The sequence below is a fragment of the Mus caroli genome, chromosome 4, assembly GCF_900094665.2.
Source record: "Mus caroli chromosome 4, CAROLI_EIJ_v1.1, whole genome shotgun sequence".
NCBI classification, from domain to species: Eukaryota; Metazoa; Chordata; class Mammalia; order Rodentia; family Muridae; genus Mus; species Mus caroli.
Genome location: NC_034573.1, coordinates 144000472 through 144006471, shown reverse-complemented (window position 1 = coordinate 144006471; position 6000 = coordinate 144000472). Strand labels below are relative to the sequence as shown.

Here is a 6000-nt window from a genome sequence, read left to right as displayed (position 1 = left end):
CTATATTGGGGCATATAAAGTTTGCAAGTCCAGTGGGCCTCTCTTTCCATTGATGGCCGACCACTTCCTCTTTCACTTGCATCTCTCTTTCTCTGGTTTTTCCTGGGGTACCTTTGTTCTTAGGAAGCCTCGGCCCTCAGAGAGAAGGGAGTTGGGATTGTCCAACATCTTGAGGCCCTATGGAGAGGCCACCCCTCTTTTTCCTTTGCCCAGAAACACTGCTTCTTCGTGTTGGTCTGAGCATACTTGTTTGCTCTGTGCCTCTGAGCTGTCCCTATCTTTCTGATTGGCCCAAGTCTCTATAGCCATCTCTGGACTGGTCAGGATGAAGGGTTCTAAGGCAAGCTCCTTATATTAGGAGAGGAAGATGTGGCCAGTGGGGACAGTGGTTTTATTCCTCATCTTGTGCGCTCTTTCCTGGGACCAAGAGGGGTACCAAGCAGCCAGCCTTTGGAATTTGCCTCCTATTGGGAGCTCCTCTTGGCAAGAAGACACAGTAGCTGTGGGATTCTGTTCCTGCCTCACTCTCTGGCTACCACTGCCGTGCCCTGGTGGTGCCAGGAGCTGGAGGAAGGTGACTGGAGCATGCAAAGGGCAAGTGAAGGCCTCTGTTCCCGAGGAAGTCCCTCGAGGCCTTCTGTCCTCAGCATCCTCCCCTACTGGACCACCAAAGTGCAAGGATCCCAAAGGCGAGAGGGTTGGGAAAGCGTCAGGCGGGGACTTGTCAGAGGAACCCTGCAAGCACATTAAGGAAGAGCAAAGCCCAAGCCGAGTTGGCACATGTCGGCTGCAGAGGCACCAGACAGCTGAGCATGTCTCCAGTGCAGCCTTCCTCCCACTAGCACCTGATGAGCCATGTGCTAGAGGCCCAGGGACTCTAGAAGCCAAGCAAAGTGTGAGGCTAACCCCTACTTGGAGGGAGAAGCCTGGTCACTTTAGGCATCAGTGAACAAGGGTTGAAGAGACAGGAGGCACTATGCCCTTGCTCCCCTCTCTCTGTAGAGGTGGAAGGTTGGTCAGAGCCCACTGATCTCCCATGGAACTGGGTGAGACTCCCTCTGTAGTGGCAGCCCCAGGGTGTAAGGGACTATCAGGTATCATCCTGGTGATGCCCACTTCTCTGAGCTCTGCCTGTTCAGCCCTGATCTCTGCCAGCTCAGGAGCCTGTCTCAGAATAGCAGTTCACCTGTAAGTGTCCATTTTACAGGCAAGGGAACTGAGGCAGATGCTGTAGAAGGAGAGCCTGGGGCTTGGAGAAGAGAATGGCCCTGCATCATGATGAGGATAGTCCCCCATTCTGCCTGCTACTCCGTAGAGACATGATTCTGACACCCATCATCTAGGATATGTGTGTCCTACAGTCTAGAGGGATAGGAGATGGCTACTAGGCTCCAGGGAGGGAGGGCCTTACACAAAGACTCTAAAGATGCCTGCTTTAGGAGTTCTGGAAGCTGCCTCCCACAGTCTAAGCTACCCAGCTTATGCCTGAGAGGGCAGAGTGCTCAGAGACCCCACTGTGACTGAAGGGAGAAGCAGGGAACAGCCCTGGGGCCCCGGAGGCTAGGGATGTGGTACCCACCCCGGCCCCAAAGATGCCCAACGTAAATGTGTTGGCGGGTGCTCCTAGGTGCTCACCTGCTGGGGCATGCTGCTCCCAGCAGGGGTAACACGGGCGGGGCTCAACACCTCCGCAAACAAGGGGCCGCTTTCTCAGGTAGCAACACGCCTTGTAGTAAAGCCATGGACGAAATTCCTGGGCACACAGCTCAGCTCTTAGAAGTGGGAATTCCCTGGAAACAGGACTTCCTGGCCTCCCTTCTGCAGGGCTCAGCTGACCCTCACGCACAGTTCTTTCAAGAGACAGCTACTGGTCCAACAGCTTCCTGTATGCTCAGAACTTCCAGCAGCCCTGATAGCAAAAATCAAGACTCAGAGATGAGTGACAGATAGGGCCATGTGGCTGCAATGCTCCAGAACTCATCTGGACTGCAGGGAACTAGGGGTGGGGTGAGGTCTTGCAGGGGCTGCAGGAATTGCAGGGAACTAGGGGTGGGGTGAGGGCTTGCAGGGGCTGCAGGAAGTTGGGGGCGGGCGGGGGGATGCAGAGAGCACTAGACATTGCATGCCGTGAAATGAGGTAGCTGAAGTTTGATCTCATAAATTACATGGTCGATTACAGCTTATTAGGATCGCAGAGGAAAGGGGCATCCGGGCACCACAGGGAGGCATCTTTGAGTCCAGGGATGGAGGCAGCTATGGAAATGACAGTTTGGAGTGCAGATGTGTGGGAGTGGTTTGGGGACCTACAGAGTCCATCATCATTTCAGGGTGCAGCCCGGAGGAAGCAATGGTCTGGGTATAGACTACAGAGTACAGACTGGTCTGTGAATGCTGCAGACAGGGTAGCCTGCCCAGGCCCACACTCAGCTCCACGGGTGCTCTGCTATGTCCAGTGTCTGAAGTCCAGGAGCTGAGCCCGCTGACTCACCCTGGGGCGCCTCCGAAGTCTGATGGGCATCAGAGGGAGGGGCTGTGGAGCACTCTCAGAGGGAGGAGTTGGTGAGCACTCTCATAGGGAGGAGGGTGTGCATGCCATGGATTCACGTGTTGTTTGCAGCGGCTTCTAAGGTGCTGGGTGGTTTTAAGAGAGTGCCTGAGCGTGTATGGTTTAGAGTTCCAGGGGCTATGGGAGGCACAGAGAGGAAAGGGCCCTAAGAGGGCTGGGGTACCAGGGCCAGCTCAGCGCTGTGATGAGGTGGAAGCTCCCAAATGCTATCCCCATCCCTGAGAACTCTAGCCCCATCCCTAGCTGGGTCCAGGACAAGAAACACTACCCAGACATCTTCTCAGGTCAATGGGCAGTTCTGGCATCTGAGGTTCTCAGGACTTCCAGCAACTCTACCTCCTGTGTTCTCAGGTACCCCCTCCGCCCCCACAGAGCCCTACTCAGTGCTGACTGGTGTCCAGTTGTTCCTGTGTGCTGGACAACCCCACCCAAATACCAGGATAGTCCAGCAAAGGTGTCATGGCTTAAGCCAGCATGGTCCTTGAGTAGGTGGGATATGTGTTCTCTTCAGTGGTTCCTTCTGTGTCTAAGGAAGTTTACTTTCTGTCACATGGAACGTCTTGAGCAGGTCTACCAGCTGTAGTGAACCCTCAGGACTCCATGATGCTCTTCTCCCCCAACTTGATGGCTGTCAGAAACAGGTGCAGTCAGTGAGTTCAAGTTCTCACATGCTCCCGAGTCTCCACATCCTTGCTTGTGAAGTTGAGGTGATGGAAGGGGCTAGAATGGAGAGGACCCTGGGAGAGGTGCAGCCTCCTGGGTACCAGCTTGTCTGCCTGGCCTTGTGCAGAGGGGTGGGCCAGGCCTCGACATCTGACCATTCCCGAGTCTCATTGGAGTAGAGTGTGTTGTAAGATTAAAGCAAATGGGATGGGCAGGAGCAGATGAGCCCCTAGTGGGTCTGAGGAGAACCCTAGGCATGGCGAGGGATATCCTTGTGGCCTTAGCTTCCTATGGCCATGTAGATGACATAGCAGAGTCTAGACAGTTGTGATGGGTAAAGAGGGAACTGAAGGTCTCTGGGGCTCGATGTCCTCGTTTTGTAGCCCATCCTGGTCTTCTAGGTTGGGAGGTTCTCAGGATCCTTTAGTCTCCTGGATCTGAGTGGCCCCATCTCTAAGATGGGGAAGTGGACAGATTAGAAGCCCATAAGTGCTGTTTCTCCCACAGGGAGTGACAGTTAGCTCAAGGGCGAGGGCCTATGTTTTCCACACTGTTGGAGACTCTGCACAGTTTGCCATGCAGGGGCACCGGACTCTAGAGCTGGCTTTGCCCCTTGGCCATTTTGGCTTCTGCATATGGCGCTCCTTGCTCCTGCAAATGGCCTTCAGTTCTGGCTGTCCTTTTAGATTCCGGGTGCTTCACAGAAACTCCACTTTAAAAATGGCCTGGAGACTAGGTGCGGTGGCACATGCTTAAATCACAGCCTCTGGGTGGCCAGTGGAGGTGGATCTAAAGTTTGAAGCCAGTCTGATCTACACAGAGAAACCCTATCTCAAAAGTGAAATGATCCCCCTGCCCAGCTAGAAGAGAACTCAGAGATGCCTCTCCCAGGTGCTGTGTAGGATGAGCTGAGGGGCCCGTGCCAAAGGTTAGGGCTAGTCACAGCAGCAAGGTTGAGAATCTCTGGGTGTTGTCACATGTCGAGGGACAGGTTCCAGATCAATGAGGCCCTACGACAGGGTCTTGGGAGATTGAGTGGAGGGCAAAGTTCACATTGTGAGCACCAACTGTGTGCCAAGAGGCAGTGGGGGGGGGCTTGACCCTGAGGGCAGAAATCCCAGTTCTCACCCTCCACACCCAGTGTTTGAGCAGACCTTTCTCTCTGCTTCCCTGGTTCTCCATGGACCACAAGAAGGTGGACACCAAGAGCCAGAGGCCGGTCCAGCTCTTCAAATGCAGAAAAAGGACAGAGTGCTATTGGTCAGCAGAGGAAAGGGGAGAGAGGCAGGTGCCCTGGACGCGGCTGCAGGATCACTGCCCTTTCCTGCCTCTTCATGTCCTCCTCCAGGCCAGCACCTCCCCTCAGATGCCCCCTTCCCGCTGTTTCTGGCGCCTTTGTCTAGCAACAGCTGTTAGGAACAGATGGGCCGCAGAGGGTTGGGGAGGTGCTGCAGCTGGCTGGGCAGGAGGTGCTGTGCTGATCTCTCTGTGGCCTGCAGGGGGCTGAGCCAGGGAGTAGATGCCCTGAGACCCCAAGGGACACCCAAGGAAACCTTGCTGGCTTTGAGGAAGGGATCGGCTCTCTCCTGTCCTAGAGAAGCATGTGTATGGGCCCTGTGTATGAATCCTTGGGGCAGGTAGGTCAGGAAGGATAGACCTTGGCAGGGAGAATTTATATCAAGCGAAGGGCAGGGAAAATGGGGATGGATACTGGGTTTTATGTGATCCTCTTGGGGACCCCCAGCTCCCCCACCACTTCCAGTGGTTTCTGACCACTCTTCCTTGGCAGGCTTTGGTAGCAAGAGGGTCGTAGGTATATAGAACTGAACTTAGCTGACCCCCCCCCCCCAGCTCCAGAGTCTCACTGAGAGCCCATTCCTCGCCCCAACTCCAGGGTCCAGAGGAAGAGGGACAAAGCCACCAGCAGGGACAAATCCTGAATCAACACACCACACTTGGGCACTGTAGTCTTGAGCATGTGTTGTGGAGAGAACGCCAGGGGGGCCTGCAGAACTTCACTCCCACCTCAGCTGTGAGAGCTACAGGAGCAGTCAGCAAGGCAGAGCCTCCAGTGTATCACCCACAGAGAAGCAGGTGCTGGGGACCCTGGCACTGCCTAGGGGCACCGGCAGTGGAGGCAGACAGGCAAACCACCTAGGAGGAAGCAGGAGCCAGGCTGGGGCTGGGGCAGAGAGGAGAGCTCAGTGGTGGACGTCCCTTTCCCTGGCCAGACCGTTCCTCAGGGCTCACAGACTCTCAGGCCAGGTGCTTCCTCTGGGAGTCAGGTGTGAGTTCTCACTGAGGACAGTACCATTCTCCTTTCCGGCCTTAACCCTTCCCTTCATTTTCTCCTTGGGGTGTTTGTGAAGCCAACACAACAATTGATTGATGGGGACCCAGAGTGGCTGATTCCTCAAACCCTAATCTGAAAACTGAAGACCATCTCTTCAGGGCTCTCTGGAGCAGCCTGGCCACACCTACAGGGTGGGAGTCTGTAAACTCAGTCCTTAGTCCCCATGGAGGGAGACTGCAGTTGACCCCTGGTCTATCTATTGTAAATAGACCTCTGAGCAGTGTTTCTCCAAAGATTGCTCCCCAAAATTAGACTAGAAACTGACTTTATTGTTCATAGCTGGCTTATGAGCAGTGCACACCTGTGCAGCCCCAGCCATGAACACGCCTCTCAGACCGGCGTAGGGATCAGTGTGAAGTAGTCCATCTTTGCTGCTTCTGTGAATTCCGGAGCTTTGAACAGGGGCTACAGCCACTGC

The 6000-nt window shown here is 54.9% G+C and overlaps 1 protein-coding gene across 3 annotated transcripts in view; it reads left to right on the top strand.

Annotated features, from left to right (window-relative positions):
- The window catches only part of Tp73 (tumor protein p73), an 84069-nt gene that overhangs the window by 35704 nt on the left and 42365 nt on the right, over nt 1-6000 (top strand). The window lies entirely within an intron of this gene.